At 39.5% G+C, this 13,710-nt stretch overlaps 1 non-coding gene across 1 annotated transcript; it reads left to right on the top strand.

Annotated features, from left to right (window-relative positions):
- The first annotated feature begins 13,193 nt into the window (after positions 1–13,193).
- LOC113606945 (U6 spliceosomal RNA) lies at positions 13,194–13,300 on the top strand. The gene has a single exon (XR_003427773.1). It is a non-coding gene; the product is annotated as a U6 spliceosomal RNA (small nuclear RNA).
- Positions 13,301–13,710: the final 410 nt, after the last annotated feature.

Here is a 13,710-nt window from a genome sequence, read left to right as displayed (position 1 = left end):
TCCTAGTGGTCAAATCAGGTTTTCCAGTGGCTATTTCTCCATTTTGACCCCATCCAGTCCTGAGTCCACACTCTTAACACCATGATGATGGCTACACAGCATCCACTTACCCGTCTTATTTCCTTCCAGAGCCCCATGTGGCTCAGGCACCCAGCCTGCCCCATGACATCCACATGACTCCAGGAAACAGGAACTGTTACCAATAAATAATGGATAAATTAAACCAAAGCACCTACAACTCCTTAGTCTTTGTTTTCCATTTTGATGATTTCACAGTATCCCAGACAGATCTCTGACATAAGTTTCAAAATTTGCACTACTGATTTCATTCTTCTGACAGCTCTGTCAAGATTCTGAGTTACAAAAACATTTCCACAGAGAAACAGAAAGGGGTCCATGCCCAAGTTCTTCACCACAATGTTAAGTTTATACCACCAGCCTTTCCTCATGCTTTCTCCTTGCCTTTGACTCTTTCTTTAGCTCTTGTTTCTCTTTGGACATCAATCTTTCTTTGTCTATACAATGAGTACAGTTGGCATAAAGGCAGTGACCTTTCTTTTAAGCTTGTTTTTTCCTGCCTCTGCCAAACATGGTCTTCACATGAATTGCCAAATAATCCTTTTAAATTATCCAACTTAACTGTCACAGTAATCTTATAAAATAAGCAGGACACATATTTCATCTTGCAAATGGGGAAACTGAGTCCCAGAAAGACTCAGTGACTATCCCAGTTTACATGCCCAGCAGAGGAAGATCTAGACTCTCTTCAGTGCATCTATATTTACTGAACACCAACCATGTGCAAGGGGTTCCAGGCCCAAGTACCACTGCTCCTTCACAATGTGGCACATCAACCTTGTTTCCTGTCTGGCCATTTGTTAGTTATGTGACTGTGACAAGCCTTGAGTCTTGCCTCCTTCCTCTGTAAAATGAAGGTGTCCATTGAATGATCTCCACTAGCCCACCCGTCTAGTGATCTCACATAGTGCTCTGTATGCTATTTCTCATCAGAGTGGCCAGTTCTGAATGGGACAGGACTAGCCCATCCATTCACTGGCCAAGTAATTAATGAATATGTGCTAAGTGCTGGCCATGCTTCAAGGTGTTTGGGGATTATAATAAACAAGACAGGCATGGCCTCCATCATCATGGAGTTTATAATCTAGTAGGAAGGGGCAATGCCAAAATATGTAATACAGATAATTTCCAGACACTGGAAATAGTAACAGTAATAGTAGTAACAGTAATAGTAGTAACAGAATTAAACTCCTCCCTGAGGAAGGTGATATCTGAGCTGAGATTTCATGAGAAATCAGGCACACAAAGAACTAGGAGAAGGGCACTCCAGCAGAGGAAACAAAGTTCTTAGAAAAGTGCAGCAGGTCATTAATTTCATTACTTAGAAAGACTGAACATTCAACTACTTTGCTCTTCTTCATTTTCTTCTGTGAATCAGACATACAGAATGTAATGACTGTCTTTTACTTGATGGAAGAGTATGAATATTATCTTTCCCTCCAGGACAGAACACTCTTTTTAGGTACTAAGGATGGCTTCTTTAATTGACCATCAAGGACTCTAATGAAAAAAAACAAAGGGTACCGGGAGTGCCTTTGAGGCCAACAAGAAGGGAGAGTACAGAGATTCTGTGAGGTTAATAAGAAGAGAACAGAAGTCAGAGATCACTCGTAGCAGACCCCTCACACTACACCATGCCAAGGAGAGGCCAAAATTTCCAAAAACACGTTACACCATACCAGGGATTGGGGGCTGGACTCCAGGGACCAGAATCCCCCACTCCAGCCAAGATTCCTATGCTTCAACATCCAGTCAAGGTGATGTACTGAGCTTACATTTTAATGCCCACACTCTGATCTAAACACATTTCAAGTGAGATCTAAAACAAGATAAACATAGCGTAAAGCAGAAACTGATGGAAATTCAAAGCATGGGAGGCTAAAGCTTTGGAGTTGCTGATGCCCAGGACCAGAAGCAGACAGAGGCTGTCTGTGGGCAATACCCTCACTGCTTAAAACTAAGGAAGGAAGGATGAAAGAAGAGCGGGAAAGCTTGCAGCATAAGAGGTAATGAGAAGCTTCCTGCCTACAGCATAAAGAGAATTAGATACAGCCTCATTACAAGCACCTGGAAGTATCAAAAATTTCCCTGATGTTGCTCTCGGGGAGAAGACTTAGCAAGTTATGTAAAACTTAGTTCTAGACTCAGGTCCTAGACAACTCAGATAAAAAAATCATTTCAGTCAAAGAAAACCACCAAAACAGAAATCTGAAGCTGAGGTGGGGGGCGGAGGATGGGGAATCAAAACATACGAATGAAACTAAGAGTAAATAGGTAAGCAATAAGCCAACAACTTAAAATTTTCAATCTAGATGAATTAATATTATACAATAGTCTGGAAAAGATTTTCATATAAGTAATTATCTTCAAAACAAAAACATCCTTAAAATAGAAAAACAGATATGAAGCTAAAATGAAAAGACTTCTATGAAAGTATCAGATAGAACTTTTGGAAATAAAAATTAGTCACCGACTGAAATAAAAAGTTAATGGAAAAGATAAACTCTGGAATGGACACAGTCAAAAAGAGAGGCAGCAAATTGGATATTAAAGGATTCAGCTAGAGTGCAGCACGAAAAAGGAGTAATTCTTAAAGTATTAAGAGGGATGGAGATTAGATGCAGAAGTACAAATATACACTTAATTGGAGTGTCAGAAGAATAGAAGATTTGTTGGAGAAGGAATATTAAAGAAGATACACTAAGGATTTTCTAGAATAAAAGATAAACAAGAGTTACCAATTTTTAACATACACTCAGAGTACTGAGAAAGATAAATAAAAATAAATTTATAGACATTTAAATAAAACTGCAGAAATTATGTATAAAGAGAAAATCTTAAAAGCTATCTGAGAAGGGAAAAAAGTGTTATAACCCACAAGGAGATAATACTAATATAAGCACAATCAGCCTGTATCATTTAAAGTGCTGGTGGAACATAATTATTAAGATAAAATGGTTTACACAGTTAAACTATCATTAGACATAGAGCAGGAAAAAATGTACACACACACTATATATGTGTATGTGTACGTATGTGTGTGTTTGTTTATATACATATAGGATGATGGGAAACCCTCTAGAATAGTGGTCTCCAACTTTTTTGGCATCAGGGACCAGTTTCACGGAAGACAATTTTCAGATGGACGGGGGCAGGGGGATGATTTGGGTGGTAATGCGAGCCATGGGGAGCCATGGGGAGCGATGGGGAGCGATGGGGAGCAATGGGGAACGGCAGATGACGCTTCGCTCCTTTGCCTGCCTCTCATCTCCTGCTGTGCGGCCCGGTTCCTAACAGGCCGTGGACCAGTAGTGGTCCACGGGCTGGGGGTTGGGGACCCCTGCTCTAGAAGACCTTTCTGGAAAAGCTACCAAATGATGGACTCATAGAAGAATAAAAGTTACCATAGGAGGATAAAAAGAAAAGACAAGAAAGTAGAAAAAAAAGGAGCAAAGAATAGATGATTCAATTACAAAATGGCTAAAGGATTCAAATAAACATCTCTCTGAACAAGATATAAAAATGAACAGTAAGCACTTGAAAATATGTTCAATATCATTAGTCATTAGAGAAATGTAAACCAAAACCCACAATGAGATACCATTTCACACCTAATAGAATGGCTATAACAGATAGACAATAGCAAGGACTGGTAATGATGTGGAGAAATTGGAACCCTCATATGTTGCTGGTGGGATGGCACCTTGGAAAACACTGTGGCAGTTTCTCAAAATATGTGATATATATTTGTACAAGGGAATATTATTTGGCAATAAAACAGAATGAATTACTGATACATACTACAACGTGGATGAATGATGATAACATTATGCTAACAGAAAGAAGCAAGACACAAAAAGCCAAATATCGTGATTCCATTTATTTGAAATGTCCCAAATAGGCAAATCTATGGAAACAGAAGTTAAGTTAGTCAGTGGCTGATAGGGGTTAGGGGAAAGAAGAAAGAAGAGAGACTGCTAATGTGTATGGAGCTTCTTTTTGAGGTAATTAAAATATCCTGGAATTAGATGGTGGTGATTGTTGTGCAACTGTGAGTGTACTAAAAGCTACTAAACTGTACACTGCAAAAGTGTGAATCTTGTGCTTTGTGGTTCATCTCTCAATAAAATTATGATTTAAAAAGCTTGAGAGTGGTTGGCTATAGGTAAAATAGTATTTATACAGAAATGTATAATCTTAATGGTGTATAATAGAAAAGAAGAAATCCAGAAATCTAAATACGTAAGCATCTACCTCAAGAAGTTAGAGTAAGAAAAGCAGATCAAACTTAAGACAGACACAAAGATAAAAACAGAAATCAGTAAAGTAAATACAAACATACACAGAAAAAAATCAGAAAAGTTTTTTCTCTGAAAAGATTAATAAATTGATAACCCCTTACAAAATTAATTAAAGAAAAAAGAGAGAAAACACAAATTAACAATATTTAAAGAAAAATGGGTTATTACTACAGAGTCTTCAGACATGAAAAACTTCACCAGAGGATATTATGAATGACTTTATACCAATAAATTTGACTATCTGGATGAAATGGGAAATTCCTCAAAAATGCAATTTACCAAAGCAGACAAAAAGAAATAGAAATTTTGAATAACTAAATATCTCTTAAAGAAATTGAATCCATTATGTGAAAGCTCCCTACCAAGAACTCTCAAGGCCCAGAAGTTTTCACCAGTGAATTCTAAACATCCAAGGAAGAAATAACTCCAATATTTTGCAAAACTTTCTAGAAAATATTAATGATAGGAAGGTAACTTCACTTTTTTTCTTTGAGGCCAGCACAACCTATTATATTTCCAAACTATAACAAGGAATTTACAAGACAAATAGTTATAGACAAATCCCTTTCAGGATGATAGATGCAAAAATTCTTAGCAAAATATTTCTAATTCTATGCCACCAAAAGCATAGACTTCATCAAAATTAAAAACATTTATGCAAAGGACACTATCAAGAAAGTGGTAAGACAACCCAAAAAACAGGAAAAAATGTTTATAAATCATAAATCTAATAAGGGCTTAGTACCCAGAATATTTAAACAATACCTACAGCTCAAAATCAACAAACCACCAACCTTATTTTAAAATGGGTAAACACTTGAATAGACATTTCTCTAAGAAAATAATAAAGTTGCCAATAAGCACATAAAAAGATGCTAAACATCACAGTCATTAAGGATATGCAAATCAAAACCACAATGCAATATCACTTCATACCCACTAGAATGACTATGCTCAAAGAAATAGAAAATAACAGGTATAAGTGAAGTTGTGAAGATATTGGTACCGTCAGGCGCAGCTCAAGGGAATGTAAAATGGTGCAACCACTGGGGAAAACAGTTTGGTGGTTCCTCAATACTTTCAACATATACTGACCATACAAATCCTAGGTACATTCCAAAAAGAATTAAAGAGGTGTTCAAATAAAACTTGTACACAAAAAATTGATAGCATCATTATTCATGATAGCCAGAAGATGTGAACAACCTAGGCGTCCATTAACTGATAGAGAAACAAAATGTATATGCATACAATGGAATATTACATATGCATACATGATACAACATGGACCAACCTTGAAAATGGTATGTTAAGTGAAAGAAGCCAGTCACAAAGAACCACATATGATTCCATTTATATAAAATGTCCAAACAGACAAATCCATATAGCCAGAAAGTAGACTGCTGGTTGCCAGGAGCTAAAGAGAAGGGGGAATGGGATGTGACTGCTTAACAGGTACAGGGTTTCCTTTTGGGGTGATGAAAATGTTCTAGAGCTAGACAACGGTGATGGTTGCACAACACTGTAAATGTATTAAATGCCACTAAATTTTTTTTTAATGGTTTAAATGGTGAATTTTCCATTATATGAAGTATACCACAATTTAAAAATGCAAATTGATTCTCGTAATACATGAAGAGGCAAATATCAGGATCAGATGGAGTTAATTCCAGCTATGCAAAAATGTTTTAACATTTAAAAAGAAATCAGTGTAACTCACCATACTTTCTGGAAAAAAAGAGGAAAAGAGAGAGAGAAAGCATTTTATTATCTGATAGATTCAAAAAACTAATTCAAATGTAACTTTGTGATAAAGTTAATAAGAGAGTTCAGCAAGTTTCCTGGATATACGATTATGAAAAAAAAAAACAATAGGGCTTCCCTGGTGGCGCAGTGGTTGAGAATACGCCTGCCGACGCAGGGAACACGGGTTCCTGCCTCGGTCTGAGAAGATCCCACATGCCGCGGAGCGGCTGGGCCCGTGAGCCATGGCCGCTGAGCCTGCGCGTCCGGAGCCTGTGCTCCGCAACGGGAGAGGCCACAGCAGTGAGAGGCCCGCGTACCGAAAAAAAACAAAAACAAACAAACAAAAAAAGAATAATGTTCTATACATTAGCAAAAGACAATTAGAAAATTTAATAGGATGAATTATCCCATTTAACCTAGTAACAAGATCTGTGAATTACTTAAATATAAATCTCACCAAAAATATATTAATCCTATCTGAAGAAAATGACCAAATTTTATTATAGAATATAAAATTTTTGAATAAATGGAAAGATATTCCTTGTTAGTCCATGGCTAGATTCACTATCATTAAAAAGTCTATTTTTTCCAAAGTAATCTATTAATTCTCAATGCAATTTTGATAAAAATCCTAGTTTCTTATGGAACTTGATAAGGTGATAGTAAAGTTTATAGAAGATAATGGGCGAAGAATATCTAAAACAATTTTGAAGAAAAACAAGTCAGAAGAACTCTCCCTAGCAGAGAGAAAGAGTTACTATGAAGCTATAAGTGATTAAAATAGTGCTTTTTTGAACCAGAGACAGGCAAATAGACCAGAGGAACAGAACAGAGAGCCCAGAAGCAAACCCATAAATGAATGAAAAATCGGAGTATGACAGAAGTGGCATTGCAAACTGCTGGGAAAAGATGGTGTATTCAATAAATGATGCTGGGGAAACTGTTTCCTGTATGGAAAAATAGAATCAAATGGCATCTATACCTCAGAACATTTCCTGAAATATATTTTAAATAGATGAAAATCTAAATGGGAGCAGCAAACCTTAAAACATTTAGCAGAAACTATCAAAATGTGGTTTTCTTTCAACAGGATAGAAAGGATTTCTTAGATACTGGTTACCATAAAAGACTTGCAAATTTGATTTGTTGAAAGATTAAAACTTCTATACAACAAATCATTTCATAAAGTAAAAATACAAGCCAGAGACTGCAGAGAGATATTAAAAGGCATTTACTCAACAAAAAACTGGCATGAAGAAAACGTGAACAACTCATAAAATGTAAAAGACAACCCAACAGAAAGAAAAAAGGGTGCAAGCAAAGGAAATGCACTGAAGAAGAAACCATAAGGACCAGTACATATAGGACGAGATGCTCTACCACACCGGGAATACAGGAAACGCAAATTCAATCTACACATACATAGCATCGCAAATCTGACAGTAACAGGGGTGAACAAGGAGGAGTTCTCACACACAGGCAGTAGGAAGTAATGTGATACACTCACCTTGGGAAGCAAGCTGGCAGTAAAGATCACAATGCTGTAGAGCACCTGCCCTTAAACACAGCAAATCCACTGCTAGGTACTCACCCAAGAGAAAACCGCACACATCAAGATGAGACACACATGAAGACAGTTACGAAGCACGGGTCTGTCATAGGAAAACAGAAGAGGAGAAGAATATATCCATCAGTATATGTCAATGGGTACATAAATCGTAGTATTTTTATACAATGAATCTAGTACACAGCAGTTAAAATGACAGATCCTTGGTTAAACATCCCAAAACATAACACTGACCAAAAAATAAGGATGATATATACAAGATGACAATAGTGAAATAAAAAATTTAAGTACAGTAAAGAACACTATTTACCATTTTTTAATACCTGCATATGTTTTCAAAAAATATAAAAATATGGATAGCTGGATAGGAAGGATTCTCACCAACTCTAGGATTGTATTTACTTCTGGTCAGGGGCAGGGGTGGGGTGAAAAATGAGCTCGAACTATATGTGTATGGTTTGGCTTCTTGAAAAAACAAAATACCTAAAGCAAACATAACAAAATATAAGGTCTGGTAAATCTGGATGGGTATTTTTACATAAGCCTCTGACCTTTAGAGAAACGTCTGAAACAAAGTTTCCCTGTGTCAACAATGTCTTGATTTTCAGGTTCCCCTGTTTTTGTCAGCATTAGAGGAACATGGCCTCTGAGTTGGAATTAGATTAATATAAATAACACCTTCAAGCTATTCCTTGTAAAACTCTATTATAGACTCTATGCCTACTATACATGCCTATCATGGAAGTAGGAAATAGACGGTAACTCCCAGAGAAAATGCACCAGATTTAATCCTAAACGTATTCGTGGCAGCCTATCAGTGAGAAAAGCTAGAAACCACGTCAAGGTCCAGCATCAGGGAAATAATAAATTATCACGGTACAACTACACTACAGTATTCTATACGATAATTAAAAACCATGTTTTTTAAGAACATGAATGACATGAAACAGTAAGCGGCAAATCTTACAACTTTATGTGTAAAATTAACTGAAAAACAAATGATGCAAAATTAAAGCACGAGCATATTTTGAACCATGTGAACACATTTATAGAAAAAAAAAAGGCCTAGAAAGATTCCTCAAGCTCTTAGTGTTTTTTCCTTCTAATTCACTGTTATATACTTTCCCAAACTTTTTCAAATGTGCATTTATTATTTTTACATTTAGAAATAAATCCATTAAAGACACATTAAAATGGAGAAAAGCAATATACCTCTTCCCTAATGTACAAAGAAATTATAGTTTACCAAAGACACTTTTCTCTATGTCTTAGACGTTAACTGGTATTTTCTCTTCTGTTTTGACACATGCCACATCTGCTTAAAGTTTTAATCTTGATAAGAAATATGATAGGCTGCTCATTTACCTAGACATTAGGATGCACAGCCTGGGGCATCACTCTCTATTCTGGTAAAAAGAACCATTCTTTAGTCTTATCTTCACAGGAACTCGGAGCTTCCCAGCTAAACTCTGGCATCCTGCCAGGTGGATACTTCAGTATTAAAAAATTCAGCCCTTGGAAATGTTACAATGTTATTCTTTAAAAGAAGAAAATGTAAACTGAAGAATCTAATTAGGTAAGAGTTGGGTTGCCTCTCCTCAGCTGTCCTCTTAGAAATATACAAAAAAAAAAAAAAGAGCGAGAGCAAGAGCGAGAGCGAGAGTGAGAGAGAGAGAGAGAGAGAGAGAAAGGAAAGAAGCAAGTGGAAGAAAGGGGGTGGCCTAGGCTTAGGTGCAGACCAGATCAACTATCATAATTCAAATGATGGTTTGAATTCAAAACTCACTGGTTACATTTGCAAGGCAGAGACTGCAGCAAACACTTCATTTAAAATTAGTAAGAGAATGAGGGCATCATAAAGAGATTAAGAAACAGATCTGAAGTCAGTTCAAAGGAGGAAAAGCTGGAACAAGTGCAAGCTGTGGAGATGAGAGAGAAAATATAAATGCTGGAGATCACAAAGAAAACAAGGGGATGTGAGCCACAGAGATGAGAGAGAGAAGAGGAGATTCGATTAAGGGAAAAGAAAGGGATCACAGAAAGGAGGGGCTGTAGGTAGTGGAGAGAAGGGGAGGAAAGGGGAGAGAACAAGGGATAGAGGCAGATAACCCGAGAGATAGAGATGGAGGGAGAGGTGAGGAGATTGAGAACGTAGAGTGAACTCAAAAACCTCCTGTGCACTCACTGCATACAGAATCAAACCTGGAACTCCTTTCTGGCATTCTAAGTACGTATTGCTTGATGTGTATCCACCTTTCCAGCCTCATTTCCCTCTATTCCTACCATCCCACGTGTCTTCTTGAGTTTTGGGGACACACTCTGACCTTTTCCACCTCTTTGCCCTTGGCGCCTACTCCCTCAGTCTAGAATGCTCTCCCCCCACTTCCATTCCCACTTGGACATATTAGCCTTGTTCTGGTGTGACAATTCAAACAGATCACCTCCAAGAAGTCTTCTGAGATATCCTAGTGGGAATTAATTCTTTCTCTAAGAACCACCTGATAATATTACTTCATTTTGGTACTCATATGCCTGGTATGCCTCCACTAGTTGGAAGATTTAGAGAATCCTTTTAAGTCCCTTCCACTAAAATTCCAGGTGCTTTACACATAGAAATTGCCCAATAAGTGTTGGTTGTATTCACCTGAACAGCTCAGGAGCTGTTGACATTGTCATATAGTGGCTTCCCCAAAATATCACCCAAACAACCTGATACGACAAAGCAGAATTTCTTCTCACTGTAGGAAGTGAGAACACTACCTTCAAAGAGTCTTCCTATCCTCACAAATGAAGAAGGGAAAACTGGGGAAGTTTATGATATTTGAAGTCTACTGAAAAGCATGTCTTTCAATGTGGGAAGCTTGGTTAGGATTGGGTAAGAATCATGATAAAGTAGTTGAGAAATCGAGGACACAGTATAGTGAGAATTTTGAAGAGGGATGTTCAAAGGGTGTTAGGATGTGAACTTGTTGAATGCTTTTCCCTACTTGAGAGCTGATGGATCTTCAGAATGCCCAGTAAAGTTAATTGCAATATTTATTTTCTTGGGCAAGCTTTTTCTGAAAGAGTAAAGTTAAATTGATGAAGAAAGTATAATAGTAGAGTCATGTTAATGTGGAGAGTAAGCTGTGTGAGGGGTAGATGGCTTCTTTCTTAGCATCAATGAGAATTTTCCAGGCATCCAGTAACAGCATTTTAAGGATGGATCTCAGAAGAAAAAGAAGTGAAACATGACAAAGCTTCTTTATTGTCCCATCATCCTGTCTTTTCCATTAGTCAATTGCCTCATTCTTTTAAATGAGACAGACAACTAGAGCAGCACCCTGTGATTACAACATACAGACCCTATTAGGAAATTTAAATCTAGATATTTTTAGAACTTTCAAGATACCCCTAAGGTTCTGAATGTGGGAGAAGAACAAGAGAGAATGGTAAAGAATGGAGGCTTTTTGGTTATGCCAGGAATGCTACACAAGCTTAATTCGCATGTCAAAATTCAGTTCCTAGGGCGCTCTTTTGAAGAGATTCTGAGGCCACCATGTCTGGGCTTAGCAGAAAGAGCACTATGATTGATTACTGATGTCTGCCAAGGGCCCAGGAAAGGCAGTGGTGGTCTGCATGTTAAGTATTTGCTATTTCTGGGTTATTGAGAAAAGACCAGACTTATTGTTTCACCCCATTCAGGTTTTTTGTTTGGTTTTGCTTTGATATTTGTTTCTCATTCTTCCTGGCAGAGCCACACTAATTCCAAGTGGCCACTGTGCCTTTACTGCCAAAATATTTGGGCGAATGCTTTGGAGGGTTCCATGAAAATACAAATATTATTTCAGAGTAGTAAGACAGTAAAACGCCATTTTTTTTTTTTTTTTTTTGCAGTGTGCGGGCCTCTCACTATTGTGGCCTCTCCCATTGCGGAGCACAGGCTCCGGATGCACAGGCTCAGCAGCCATGGCTCACGGGCCCAGCTGCTCTGCGGCACGTGGGATCTTCCCGGACCGGGGCACGAACCCGTGTCCCCTGCATCGGCAGGCGGACTCTCAACCACTGCGCCACCAGGGAAGCCCTAAAATGCCATTTTTAAAATATGACTCAGCCAGAATAGATTCAGCTGACCTAAATCTTGAGGGAAATTAGGTAAATCAGAATATCCTGCTAGAGTGGTTATTCAAGATTGCGGACTAAGAGGATACGGAACTCACCTCCTTCCACAAGTACCTCAAAAATACATCTCAAAATGGAACGATTCCCACAGAACACCTACTGAACACTAGCAGAAGACCCCAAACACCTGAAAGGACAAGAAAGATCTCCATGTAACTGGATAGGGTGAAAGGGAAAAAAAAAAGAGGAAGCTGATGGGACCTGTGCCCTTGGGAGGGAGCTGAGAAACAGGAAAGGTTCCTGCACCCTGGGAAGCCCCCACACTGGCAGGGAGATCAGCCGGGACAGGAAGGGAGCTTCAGAGGCTCAGAGGAGAGCCCAGTAACTGGTTTGTGGTAGGCAGAACAGAGAGAGACTTGCACATTTGATCCATGCCACCAGCCTGAGATGAACATCTACAGGTACAGGCAGGGACTGGGTGCTGGAACTCAGGGCTTAGAGGACAGACCCAGGGAGAGGACTGCTGTTGGCTGTGCAGAGACAGTCTGAAGACACTAGCGTGTGGTGTGGCCGCAACCGTGGTGTGTTTGCAGAAGCTCGGACCCGCCAGAGAAGCAAAGTGCCATTGTTCAGTGGCCTGCAAAGGGAGGGGCAGGGTGGCCATCATGGCTTCTTTCTCCATGTGCTGGCCCCTGCCTCCCCAGGCTCTGGGAGAGTGTACCCCAGCCACTGCCTTGTGGCTCCCACCTCCATGGGCTCTCATGCCCCAGCTGCCACCTCAGCAGGTTCCAGGAGCAGCCATCAGCGGGTTGCCCACTCACAGAGGCAGGACCCAAACCACAGCTGAGCCCCAGGGGCTACGAGGCAGAATGCAGGGCTGAAGTTTCTCCCCACGGCTGCGTGAGCCACAGATTTATACTTCCGCCACCGGTTTTGTAAACTGAGTGCCTGCAGGACATCTGAGTGGACAACAAGTGCTCCCCCGACTGGGATGGGTCTAACATTAGCAGCTGTGGGCTCTGTGGGTGTGTACACACAGAGGCTGGGCCAGGCCAGGGTCTGAGCTGCCTCCATAGCTCCCACAGTGGGACCAGGTTCATGACTGCTGCAGTTCTGGTACCTAACTTCAGTGGACCTGTGCTGGTGTCCTTATGAAAACAACACCTGAGGGACAGGGCTGATTGCCGGCATACCCAAGGTTGAGACAGGGCCAAAGGCAGTGCCAACAACAGTGTACTTTGTGAGCCCACATAACAAGTGACAGGTGACACAACAGAGCACACTCACCAATGAACAGCTCTGGCAGAGGAATACTCAGTGGCTCCTCTCCCAGTGGGAGTGCTCCAATCCCACATACCTCACACTGCAGCTCAAAAACACAGTTTAGAAATGGATCTGGTGCGCTCGCTTCAGCAGCACATATACTAAAATTGGAACGATACAGAGAAGATTAGCATGGCCCCTGCGCAAGGATGACATGCAAATTCGTGTAGCATTCCGTATTTTTGGCAGCTCTATTTACAATAGCCAGGATATGGAAACAACCTAAGTGTCCATCGACAGATGAATGGATAAAGATGTGGCACATATATACAATGGAATATCAGCCATAAAAAGAAACGAAACTGAGTTATTTGTAGTGAGGTGGATGGACCTAGAGACTCTCATACAGAGTGAAGTAAGTCAAAAAGAGAAAAACAAATACTGTATGCTAACACATATATATGGAATCTTAAAAAAAAAAAAACGGTCTGAAGAACCTAGGGGCAGGACAGGAATAAAGATGTAGACGTAGAGAATGGACTTGAGAACACAGGGAGGGGGAAGGGTAAGCTGGGACGAAGTGAGAGAGAGGCATGGACATATATACACTACCAAATGTAAAATAGATAGCTAGTGGGAAGCAGCCGCATACCA

The sequence above is a fragment of the Aethalodelphis obliquidens genome, unplaced genomic scaffold, assembly GCF_003676395.1.
Source record: "Aethalodelphis obliquidens isolate GAN/ISIS:26980383/991018 unplaced genomic scaffold, ASM367639v1 scaffold45, whole genome shotgun sequence".
NCBI classification, from domain to species: domain Eukaryota; kingdom Metazoa; phylum Chordata; class Mammalia; order Artiodactyla; family Delphinidae; genus Aethalodelphis; species Aethalodelphis obliquidens.
Note: the sequence above shows the minus strand (reverse complement) of the source record. Positions and strands in the feature narration are given on the sequence as shown.